Source organism: Nannospalax galili, unplaced genomic scaffold (assembly GCF_000622305.1).
Source record: "Nannospalax galili isolate Female #2095 unplaced genomic scaffold, S.galili_v1.0 scaffold155, whole genome shotgun sequence".
NCBI lineage: Eukaryota > Metazoa > Chordata > Mammalia > Rodentia > Spalacidae > Nannospalax > Nannospalax galili.
This window is the reverse complement of record NW_008339923.1, coordinates 8,790,785-8,803,869: the sequence shown is the minus strand read 5'-3', so window position 1 is coordinate 8,803,869 and position 13,085 is coordinate 8,790,785. Positions and strand designations below refer to the sequence as shown.

General features: G+C 43.5%; 1 long non-coding RNA gene across 1 annotated transcript; it reads left to right on the top strand.

The window, feature by feature from the left end:
• The first annotated feature begins 2,055 nt into the window (after positions 1 to 2,055).
• On the top strand, positions 2,056 to 12,265 carry LOC108490945. The gene is made up of 3 exons (XR_001872472.1): positions 2,056 to 2,233; positions 11,294 to 11,450; positions 12,137 to 12,265. It is a non-coding gene; the product is annotated as an uncharacterized LOC108490945 (long non-coding RNA).
• The last annotated feature ends 820 nt before the right edge of the window (positions 12,266 to 13,085 follow it).

Sequence of the window (13,085 nt, the reverse complement as noted above, 5' to 3'; positions counted from 1 at the left end):
AGAATTGGAAGAGATCAAGAGAAGAAAGAGGATTTCTGTATGTACAAGAGAAACAAAGATTTCCTAACATAGAAGCTCTGATCTGTAGGGGATGGAAGATGGAACTCTGTCATGACACAATAAGATGGAATGCATCAGGTAGGCTGAGATGTGGATAGTATTTCCAAAGAGAAGGCAAAGCATGGTGACTGGTCAAAGAGGTCCTCACATTAGTCAGCCACCAAGTGGCTCATCTGTCCCCAGGGAACTTGGGAAAAATTAACCACAGTCATACTAAATAGCATTGACTGTACATTGACCATTTTCCTGGAAAATGCACTAACTTGTAAAAGGAAAGTGTTGGAAGATTTTGAAAGTGCAAAAGAAATCATTGCGTATCTTCTCCATAGGACGATGGTGATGCCTTGTTTTTCTTTGACTAGCTTGTTTTGCAGCTGTATGGTTAAACATCAGCTTATAGAAGAATCTCTGTAAGAGCACCAACTGTGTCCATGGGAAGCAACTGTCACCCAGATGCTAGTAAGCTCTGTTCCCATTCTGCACCTGCAGATGCATATTGCTCAGCTTGACACCTATCCTGCCTCTGTACCCTTCTGTGTCTGACTGCAGAGACTGCTTGAGTTCTTTGAATCACTCATGACACCTAGTGAATCCCTTACTAATTAATAATTACTTGACACAAGTATATGAAAGTGGTGTTTTTGTCTTCTTTTAAAATGTAGCCTTTAACACTTGCCTCATCTTCATAATAATACTGTCAATAACAGGAGTAGGTTTTCTGGGGCCTTCTAGCAAATGAAAGAAGCAGCAGACACCAGTTCGTACACAGCCTCAAAGAAAGGTTTTATCCAATCTCTCTTTCAATACATGGCTAGTTGTACTCCAGCACCACAGCATATATAAAATGTCTAATACCTAGAAGCTTACTCATTCAGAGGAAGTCCATTCCAAAGCTGGAAAACTATACTCTGAAACAGATATTCCTCATGTTGGAAGGAACTTTCTCTGTCTGAAATGTTAGCTGTTCTCCCATGGAAACAACCTACTTTCTTCTTCACAAGTCTTTTAACTATTTGAAAGTAAATATTTCATATCCCTCAATCTTCCCAGATAAAATGTATTAACTACCACTAGAAACCATCTGTGGTGGTTTCAAGACACCCTGCCTGCCCCTCCATCTGATCTCTTCTGGGTCCCTCTGATGTAACACTGTCTCTGTACAAATGAAGCATATATAACTGAACAAAATGTGCGCCTACCCAGAGTATTCCCCGTTTCTAAGCCTCAGATGTGTGTAGGTTATTAACAGGCCCTGTATTTATCACTTGGGGGTTGCCTACCATTTGCTAAAATCCTCTGAAAAGTGGGCTGGCACCAACTCCTTCTTCTTCTGCACACTAACTACATAGAACTCTTTTTAATGTGCATAAACTATGTAGATTATTTTTAAATATGTCAATCTACTTATTTACAGTTGGATTCATTAAAACCTTTAGCTTTGAAGCAATCAGTCATCCCTTTCATTCAATTTTTTCAGAAAAATCTTACTGTCTTATTTATAAATCAGTCACATGAACAAAGAAGCTATAGTGATTTAAAAGCATATTGAACTCTCACAGATTATTCAAGCATGTGATAAAGAATTCATTTTGACATCATAAACTAACAGCCAATCAATATTTATGGCAGCTCCTCATGCTTGGTCCGGAATTCATCCTGATGAATTCCACATTTCTAACAACTCTTCAACTAGAAAGCTAGTCAGTGGTAGGAATCCGGTGTGGTGAGGGCAAGAATCCTACAGTTTACTAAACTGCTAACAAAGTTGTGGGAATTAACAACTTTCTAAGGAAAGACACACCCCCAAGTACCCCTGGGCCTAAAATTAAAGTGATCAAGCACTCTTTCTAAGACTCCCTGTCTGGGGCCCCTGGCCTTCGAGAGCAGCCAGGGGAGGCCTAACTGATCATCAAGCTGTGACAGAAATAAAAGAACGAAAAACAAAGCAAGGAAACAGGAAGTGTGGATATCTGCTTCCTTGGATGTTCCTGGTACACCAGCATTTCAAAAATATGGGGAGCTCCAGATCTGACATTCCCTCACCAAGCTCCCCTACTCTTTGCTGAGCTATATCCGAGAGGAAGAAGACAGAAGAGAGAACCTCAGTGCTCCCCCTGCTTCCCACAGCACGGATGTGTACCCAGAGCCCTCAGCACCATCACCTGTTGCTAAGGTAACCGCTGAATAAGAGAAAAAGGCAGTCAGTCCACAAGGTCATTGACCTTCACTATATCCAAGTGTTGCTATTACATTGTGTTGTATACTACTATTTCATGTCTGTCATGTCATGTTGTGTTGTAGTGTAGTATAGCGTAGTACAGTTTGCATGTAGAAATCAAACACACATGCTAGACAAGTGCTTTGACACTGAACTATACCCTAAGCCCTCAAACATTGATTTTTTTTCCTTTGTGATTTTTTTTTTTTTTCCTATGAGTGTTTTGCCTGTATGTTTGTGAGGACACCTGTGTCGTGCAATGCCTCGGAGGTCAGAAGAGGGCTTCGGATTCCCCTGGAACTGGAGTTAAGGACGGTTCGTAGCTACCATGTGGGTGCTGGGAATCAAACCCAGGTCCTCTGTAAGAGTTGTCAGTGCTCTTAACCGCTGAGCCATCTCTCCAGCCCTGAACATTGATTTTTGTAACATCCAGATTAAAATGAAGGGTTTGCTGACATATTGTACAGATATAGCATGAGGTATTCTATCTCTTCAGCATAAACATACTGCTCATCATATAAGTTCTTGATGGCATGCAAAGGACCCTTTGATATTGTGTAACCATTGCAATCATGGGGAAACAGATATTGAAAGACTAGGTGATAGGCCAAAGGTCACCAGCAAGGTCAAGGATGAAATCAAACTTAAAAGTGGCAATTTCAGCTTCACTAGTCATTGATCCCGAAAAAGACCTCAGGGCATCCTGTGAAATCTTGTTACATCTGAATTCAAAATGAATTAAAATCATTAGCAATTAAGAAAATCATCTCAATAACATCATAGAATTAAATCATCCAATGTGATCGTTTAGTATAAAAATATGAATAAGAGTTCCCATGTCAAGTAGCTCCTTCAGTGTTTCCCTTCAGTGAAAACCCCTGTTCAAGTTGAGTCCAAAGGCTAGCATGGGTTCCACTGCCGGGAGACCCTAGGACAGGTGGTACTGGCAGAGTTCCCTGAACTTCTGCTCTGCAGCATGCATGGGGACCTTCTGAACATGACCCTATCTATATACATGCACCCTTCAGCTAACAGCCTAAAAACCCCTTTATACTTTAAGGGAGCCTTGCGTGGGCAAGAAAGAGTTCATCGGAACCGGAAACCAACTTACAGTACTCTATGCAAGACTTTAGCACTGGGGTAAGCGCAGTCATTTGCCTGCTCCAACTTGTTCAAAAGGAACACGTGGAAGATGAACACATGGCTTCTACTGAATCAATAAATTCAAAACCCACAGATGGTACCAAAAGCTTGGACAGAGCTTCTTGGGGCAAAGCTGCCTTCTGAAAGGGGTTGGAACAGGAGTTCACAAGAGCCAAACACCAAACCATCTAACACCAGCTGTGGCCCCCAGAACAAATAGGTGCCTGTTGTCACCAGATGCATGCGAAAGCTGCTCCCAGGCCAGACACTGGTATACACACAGCAAGCTACCAGCAAGCTCTCAGATCAAAGATCCATGTGGGGCAAACGGAAGTTTTGAATGTGACCGGATTTTCCTGGGCACACTGTAAACAGGAATAACGTGTCAGGCCAGGAAGAACAAACTTGACTAAATGCAAATCTTCAAGGCTGAAAGGCTATGTGCATGGGGGTAGATTCTTCAAGGCTCCTGAGCAATGCTGGCTTAAAGAAAACCCACCAGGATGAAACTAGTCCTAAATGCTATAATCCACAAAGCTTATGGAAAGAGTAAGAAGTGAAAGGAGGGCAAGGGCAGGCAGATTAAAGTAAGCAAACATACCTCTTGACAGATGCCTTCTGAGTTCTGACACTTTGATAGGAAGAATCTGTTACAGTGCTTAAAAGTTCCAAGCCTCATCCTGCAGGGTATGGGGCAGAGGAGCAGAGAGTTCAAAGTGAATAATTACCTGTTATTGACGTATTATATTTAAAAACCCTGGCTAAGGATTAAAGGCACTCTCCAGGCTGTTAACAGCCTGTGGTAAACAAGTCATGTATCATGGAGGAGGGAGAGAAAGGAATCTCAGGATTTCCTCTAACCGGTCTGGATGCTTCTGCAGGTAAGACGAAGTGTGTTTATATGCATTACACAGAATGGCATGTTAGAGACAGGAAAAAGGTCATTAAATACTGATGGAGCTTTGCTCTATCCGCAGCCTATAAACTTTACTGTCTTTCAAAGACTGTCTTATCAATCATTCTAACTCTGGAGCCACTAAAGAGTTAATGGACAATAGGTTCTCAGTGAACCTGGTTGGTTGGTTGGTTGGTTGGTCGAGCCTATATTTTTTTTTTCTTTCTACAATTCAGTTTTTTTTAATTAATTTTTTATGTATATGAGTGTTATACCTACATATATAAGTGCACCCATGCTGTGCAGTGGCCACGGAGGACAGAGGAGGATGCTGGATCCCCTGGAACCAGAGTTGCAGACAGTTGTTAGCCACCGTGTGGGCTCTGGGATATGAACCCAGGTCTTCTGCAAGAACAACCTGTGTGCTTAACCACTGAGCCACCTCTCCAGTCCCTCAATTCAACTTTTTTAATGAGTAAAGTGCCAGATCTAGTGCCTCTTCCTTGGGGACAAGCCCAGGGTAGGGGCAGTTTTTTATCAGCAAAATCCCCTAAAGCAATCACTGAGTGTCTGCAGTCTCTCAAGGATGGACTCCCAGAACCCCTGTCTGTTTCCCTTCTGTGGTATCAGACGCTGTGATCTCCCAGCTGAGGGCTATTATTCTAATGAAAAACACTTCCAGGAAATCAGCCCAAGACAGATTTAATTTGATGTGGAAAAGCATTTCAAACTCGCATTATGTCCGTCGGGAATTATTTAGCTTTCCAGTGCCCAGATCTGAAGATGCCACTGTGCTTTGAAGGAAATAGGGAGGAGCGCCTTTTTATCTTTACTTTTTGTGTCTTTTAAGGGAAAACAAGGGGAAGAAAAGCCATCCTTTTCTTGGGGAAAGGCAGTTCTGATCAGCATCATCACAAACCCTGAAGGGCAGGCAGCACCTGGCCACACAGTGAAGCACAGGGCTGGAGCTGGGAGGACACGCGCGCCCCCTAGAGGCGACTTGGGGCAAAGCAGCCTTCGCAAGTACCCAGAGCACATGATTATCCAGCACCTTTTAAGACCCCGATGCCTCAGACCAGGAGTTTAGAATCAAGGCCTCCCCAGTCTGACCCTAATTCGTTTTCTCAGTCCAGCCCCTATTCCTGCCCTCAACACAATGTGCCCAACTTCCAGGGCTAAGCCTCAGAAAGAGCCTCATCCAGCTCACAGCCAACCCTGCCCACAGCCAACCCTGCCTCTGCCTCTTCCACCCCAGAGCTCGGCAAATCCTAAATTCCCGCAGCAAAAATGAGACAACTGTCCACCAGAATTCCAGAATTCTAAGATTCAGATGACTCTGTGCCCAGGATGCCCAGGCCTCAGGCCTTTCTCTCACCTTTGAAGACGCAGCTTCAGGCCTCTCCTCACCTGTCTTTCCTTCCTGATGGACTTTAGTACATAGGTAGTTACACCAGGCCCAGCTGTCTGTCACGTGGGCCAACCCACGCACTAAAAGCTATAATGGTCAATGTCATCCCACCACTTGTATTTTTCTGTGGTGAACTATATATAACATAAAATAAGCCACACCAGCTGTTTTTCAGTGTGTGTTTTAGTGGCATTGTTACATCCAGTATTGTGCAACAATCATCACTGTTTCCAAACGACTCATCACCACAAACAGGACTCTGTAAACATTAAGCAAGAACTCCTAACTCTCCTCTGGCCTGGTAACCTCTGTTCTGACTATAAATTTGCCTATTCTAGATATTCCATATAAATAAATCACACAAAATTTGTCTTTTGTGTCTACTTATTCACTTAGCATAACACTTTCAAAGTTTGCAGCATATATCAGATTTTCATTGCACTCTGTGACTAAATAATGTTTCCTTTTAAGAGCATACACTTTTCCTTTGTCTCTCTATTGATGGACATGTGGATTTCTTCCTTCTCCTGGCTTTCAGGAACAGAGCCTCACTGAACATCAGTATTCAAAGATTCACACACGCCTTTGATTTCAATTATTTCTATACATGGGAGTGGAACTGCTGGGTCTTTCCATGTTTATAATTGAGAGATAATTGAAGGAATTTGCATTTCCATTAGAGACAAAAGTTTGTGTAAAGGCATCAGGGCATTAACATAGCTTATGTCCCTCTGAGTTACCTAAACCATTGGAATCAGAGCCCCAGAGATGAAGGTCCCCCAGAGAGACAAGAATGTCTACTTAGTCCACACCTGACAAAACAGGAATGGGCCAAAACATCAAGTAGTTCCTAAGCTTTTCTCTTCTTAACCCTTATGACAGAGGGCCACTAAAAGAAGCAAAAGCCAGGGCTGAAGGGATGATGGCTCAGCAGAAGACCCACAGGCAGCTGGCTAACAACGACCTGTAAATCCAGCTTCAGAGGATACAATGCCCCATTTTGGCCTCTATGGGCATTGCACCCATGTGTCCACTTCTATACATGCAGGCAAAACACTCATACACCTAAAATAAAAATAAGTCAACCAAGCCAGGCGTGGTGGCGCATGCCTTTAATCCCAGCACTCAGGAGGCAGAGGTGGGTGGATCTCTGTCAGTTCAAGGCCAACCTGGTCTACATAGTGAGTTCCAGGCCAGCTGGGGCTACAGGGAGACCCTGTCTCAAAAAGAAAAAAATAAATAAAATAAGTCAGCCAAAAAAATTAATAAAATTTTTAAAAGAATCATCAAAAGCCCACTATGGCCTGCCAACAGCCAGATCTGAACTCCACTTCCCTTTCTTTTACTCAAGAAAGATCTCAAGCTGATGATTCCATTTGTATTTCAGAGAAAGTCATTCTGATGTATAAGCGAAGACCAACCTTTAGTGTTTTATTTCTGTGGGCACCATTATTTACCTCCTGATATCAGTGGCACAAGTCCCTGGAGGTGGAAGGGAATATGGGATAGTCTTCCACACCATCTGTCTTACCCATAAACCCCACAGTGCATCAGCTGACATTGATGACATTCATCATTAGTCAGGACAAAAAAATGTGGGAAGGGGAGCGGGTTTGGAGGAAATAATGACTTCATTTTTCAGATGAGTAAGAGATGACCTCCAGTAGTAAGGGAGGGACAGTAGTCAAGTCGCCAGAGAAAGAACAGCTTGAGAGAAACCTAGAATTCACCAATAAACATGCCTCAATGGCCCAATAAGGGCTATAGGCCTGGCAGGAGACAGGCCTAAGACCAGAGTGTTAAAGATTCTAGCACTTAAGGAAGAAGTCATGGGGAGTTAGAAGAATCATGAAAATCCTACAACAGTCATGGGAAACCCTTCAAATGGAGATCATGCAGCATTACCCAGCTCCACAAGGTGAAGATTCCAGTAGCTCTGACAGTTGGAAGGACCAAGGGAGGACCAAGTGGCCTTAGAGAGTCCCAAGGGAACAGTGAGCAAGACACCCATGATGAGCAGGGAAAAGGTGATGAGGTGACTGAGGGATGGTCTCCACATTCAGTTATGATGCAACAAATGGCAGGCCTCATTTGTTGAACAAATGAATAAGAAAATAAACACATGGAAGGAATACTTTGTACCGTCTACCATGCTTGACAACAGGAATTTATTAAGATTATGAAGTAGGTATGCTTACAATTGCTAATGAATTGCAGAAAGGTCTTGAGTTGTTTTAAATAGACTAAACACTGTTTGATGATGTAACTTATAGCTCCGGTGTTTGTAATAGATGTAGTCTATCAGATTGTTAAATACACTAGAGGTGATAATAAGATAATCTATTCGGGCTCTGTGAATTGAGTGATCTGAAAAAATAAAGCCTGTTCCAACTTGAGCAAAGCCTTCCTTTCCTCCTCTAGTCTAAGTACCATTGGATTATATGAGAGGTCATAGTATACATAGTAAGCAAAAAAGACTGACAGTAAACAGATCCACAAGGAGAACCCTGGCATTGTGGGCTGCTTGATTATGAAACACTGCATCAGAATCACATTCAACACTCTGAGTTGCCCTGAGCTGAGGGAAGGGATGAATTGAGCTGCATGAAATGAAATAAGATAAAAAGGAATTAACACAGCAAGACACAAACCCTCACACCTTGCATTCTGCTTTAGTTCAGAGTGCCTCTCATGACGACACCTTTGGAACAGACAGAACCAGAACCCAAGGAAGCTGTGTGAGCTTTTGGTCACATCCAAAAAGGCTGGGAAATGGGATGAGGGAGGGGCTGGTGAGACCCTGCCCCTACCTGAGGAGCTATTGGCAGTTGATGGATGCTGAGGGAGGAGTAGGCATATTTCTTCAGGGGTGTTGCCCCTGGTAGGTTGCCCATGCTCTAGGGAATGCATGAGCATGTGGGGAACACTAATTACATTCAGTAGATTATAAAAAAAAAGGAGGAGCATTTTGAGGGGTAGGGGAGGGAGGAATGGGTGGATGTAGGAGTAGATATGGTCAAGATACATTGCATACATGTATGAAATTGTCAAAGAATAAATCTAAAAGTAATCTTTTTATAAAAGAAAAAGAGGGGTGGTGCTGGGGAACTGTATAACAGAACCTCCAAACTGGCACCTGAGTTCTGCAGTTCTATCTGTTGACTCGTCTTACAAAGATACTGAAAAAAAAAGTCAGTTTTATTCCATCACTTCACAGATCAAAACCGTTCAATGAATTCCTATTTTCATATTTTAGATTTTTCAAATTTTGCGCAGGTATCCAGACTCTCTGGGCTCTGCCTGGTATTTCTTACATGGATTCTGCAGCCAAGCTGCTCTGCTCACTTCCCGCTGCCAGCGCTTGCTCCTGCTCTGGTGCCCTCTGTGCAAGATGTTCACATTTGTGGTTGCCTTAGCCCAACCCTCCCTGTCCACCCAGAGATGAATATCCAATCACAGGCAGACTGTGGTTGCTCCCCTGTCCTCAGGTTGCTCTTTGGGCTTTCTTTCTGAGATAGAGTTTCAGTTTCTGGAAGATGCAGGCTGACGGATTCCTTTGTATCCACCACAGTGCATAGAATACTGTTTTCATATAAAGTTTCAAAGCAAGGAATGAAGAGAAGCCACTGGAATTTATTAATTTTTATTCTCACATGTAAGTAGAAGCCTAGGGGAAGGAGGAGCTAGCCAAGCGGCTCAAGGCCTTCAGAGGTGCAAGCTCTTCCTGTCCCTCTGCTCAGTTCCTTACTACTCTGCCCTGAGCAGGTGGCCTTATGGCTATCAGATGGCTCTATGTGCACACCTAGTGGAGACAGAGTACCACCGTACACCAACCAACTTCCATGCCAATCAGCTTGGACCAAAGTTACAGCTGGAGTCAGCACCTTTAATTTGTGGACTACATTGGATAGGGCAGATGTCTGGTCAAAACACATTTTGTTAGAAAGAGGAAATCAGGGCTGGAGAGAGAGCCCAGCGGTTAAAAGCACTGGCTGCTCTTGCAGAGGACCCAGGTTCAGTTCCTAGCACACATATGGTGGCTAACAGTCATCTGTAACTCCAGTTCCAGGGGATCAGACACCCTCTTCTGACCTCCATGGGGATTGCATGACACAGGTGCACCTACATACATGCAGACAATACACTCATACACATAAAATTAAAAAATATTTTTTCTAAAAAGAGGAAATCAATGCTTAGGTGATAGCTAACAGTGTCAGTTGCACCAGGACTGAACATTAAATCTGACTGTTACTTCCATCACTGCCTCACTGACTCATAGCGCTATGACACAGGCATGATTTCTCCCTCTTTACTGAAGGGCACATAGGGACACAGTGAAATGCAGTGGATTGCACCAGCTCACACATCTTGTAAACAAGACAGCCAAAAGTCAAGCCTTAGGTGCTTAGGAAGCCATGGCTAACAACAACCCAGTCTCAAGGCTGCTTACTCAAGCTCTAGTTCCCAACCACAGAGCCAAGAGCATCTGCTATTAATCATTGAGTGTGTGTGTGTATACACGCTCATGCATGTTTATACGTGTAAATGCAGTTGCACACGTGCCATGGCCCATATGGAAGTGACAGGATAGCCTCTGGTGTCAGTCCTCACTTTCAACCTTGTTGTGAGACAGTCTCTTTTGTTTATCTGCAGCATACCAGCAGACAAGCTTCCAGGAAGTCTCCTGTCTCCATCTCCTCCTAGGAGTGCTGGGATTACAGACCTTCACACTGTCCACCCAGCTTTTACATGCATTCTGGGCATTCGAACTCAGGTCTCACTATTGCACAGCAAGCGCTTTTGCTCACTGAGCCTTCTTCAGAGTCCTGCTATTAACCATTTCTTAAAGGAAAACTGACACCACCACCCAAGTCAAAATATAAAAGTATTACGTCATCCCCTGATGTTCCTGAAACTGAGCAATCACATTAGTAATGCTATTATTTTTAAAAAGAATAAAATGTGATTCAAATGAAAAAAGTCTTAAGCACCTCTAATATCATTAAATACTCACAAAACCCATTGAGGAAATATTATCCCCAGTTTAACAGGTTGGGAAAGTGAAGTTGGGGGAGGTAAGTGGCTTGCTTAAGGTCACTCAGCCAACACTGGGCAGAGCTGGCATTTGAACTCTTGCTCTCAAGTCTTGCCCCATATCACTTACAGACACTAATAATCTTTGTGTCTGTTTTCTTTATCAGAAACTGAGGAACTCATTCCTCACTGTCTTGGAATCTCTGAAAACAAGAGAGACAAATACTCCTGTCCCTCTAACAGCTACCTCACCTCACCATCCCAGCAAATGGAAGAGGGCTGGACTGCTGGCTCTCCAAAGAGCCAGGTCTACGCCCTCTAAGCCATGCAAACCAACTTGAAACTTTATTTAGACCCCAAAAGCATACATTCTCAATGGAGGAGACATTGCCCCCCAGGGGAACAAAAACAGATTGGGGCAGGGGGACTTACATTGATTAGATTACTTACTTCTGCTCAAAAATTTCTATTTCTCATCATTGTATTTCTCTCATTAGGAAGAATTTAAAATCCGTTTCATTTCCTTCCTTAGGGAGACAAGAATGAAGAGAAGCTTGAGAAACATTGAAAATGACAGTCTACCCAGGACAGCAAGCATGCTGGGTGATGCTGATCCCTCCTCCACACCTGCTCTTTCCTGGATCCAGCTCAATGTTAACTGTCACCTTCAGGGAGAGCCCCCTGCACTGGTGGGTACTGACAGGCTCCCTGAATGTGTTCTTCACATATCCATAGGCTTATATAAGCGTTCCCCAAAGCAAAGGACTAGGGACAGCAAACATACCCAGGGAATTTTTAGTGGCATGCCAGCAAGCTGTCACCTCTGAGACACAGTCCCCCATCTTTACCAAATTAGCTTAGCTGAGGATGACCTTGAGCTCCTGATCTTCCTGTGTCCACCTCCCAAGACCTAGGATGACAGGCCTGCAACACCATGCCCAGCTGAGCTTTGTCCTCTTGGAGCATTCTCTGGGATTGGGTTGTGCCCTATCCTGAGCAGACCACTGAGCACCCAGCCTGGCCAGGAGCTCAGGACATAGAATTAAAATTCTAAATCCCTGCTGGTGGCACTTAGCTCATACTTTTCTAAATTCAGAATGTTCTCTGTCTCAACTCTGCTTCAGTCAAACCGAAGCTAAAAAAAAAAAAAGAAAAGAAAGAAAAGAAAAGCTATGCAGAGGATGGTGGAGAGAGAAAAAACAACAGAGTCCTACAAGCAGGACCCACACAGCCTCTTACAGTGAGGACTATTTTAGGGGCAGCTGTACAAGTTACAAACTGAGAACAGTGATGGCCTGATGGCTCGAAGTCTTCTTTGGGATTTCAGCACTCCCTCCAGGTGACATGGCCACCTCTGTTCGACTGTCACCCACAGGATCCCAGCCATTACTGCTAAGACCAGTCCTGCCTTCAAAGAATCACCGGCAAAGCTAAGGAACCCAGACAGAGCCAAGAACAAAGACCCGTGGCTGCTTTCTGAGTAGAACCACTTGGTTTGGCCCTAACCAGGTAACCACTGGCACCCTTGACCAATGGGGACAGACATGTTTCCTACATGGAAAAACTACTTTCTGCTGTACAACCTTCAGATATCTCTATACTGGATCTTTGTACTCTTGGGTCTCCATCTCCCTCATTACAGAAATTATATCCAGAGCTGCGAGAAACTCAATTGCAGAGCATGTTGCTTTACGTGGCATTTTCCATTGACGTCTGTAAAAATCAAGTCCAAAATTTAGTTTCCATCTTCAGGGTCATTATGCATTTTCATTAGAGTAGTTTTGTTTTGTTTTGTTTTTTTCACTTAGTGCTTTGTTTTTAAAATCAAAGTTTTTCACATGTATTGTGTACAAGGGCAAGGGATTTAAATGTTTTTTCTTATGATTATCCCACTTAATCAACAACACCAAATGTCACCCATAACATCTAGTGCATTGCTAAGTCATGTGTTTGCAATCGGCAGTTGCTCTTTGAGACTGGCCAGCATATGTTTTTTGGCTTTTGAATTCAATTTCAGCAACCTTGAGAAGGCACAACACAGGCTGAGAAGGAATTTGAATAGTATTAGCCTAATTTGGATTTTGTGGAAGCCAAAAAACCATCCACCCATCTGTTTGCTTCGGGGTGTCCGTTTCCACATGCACACCACTCCTTCGCTCTGCTTTTGGCCTCCACAGCACGTGCATGTAAAGTGGAAGGAGCGAGCAAAGAAGTGGAAGAAGTTGTCTTTGAACTGAAGGAGGGTTGTGCAGGGTGTGCCTATCTGTGTGAAAAGACCTGAACATCTGCAGATGGTAAAGCAGTGGATCCAGTGAGGGTTCTTC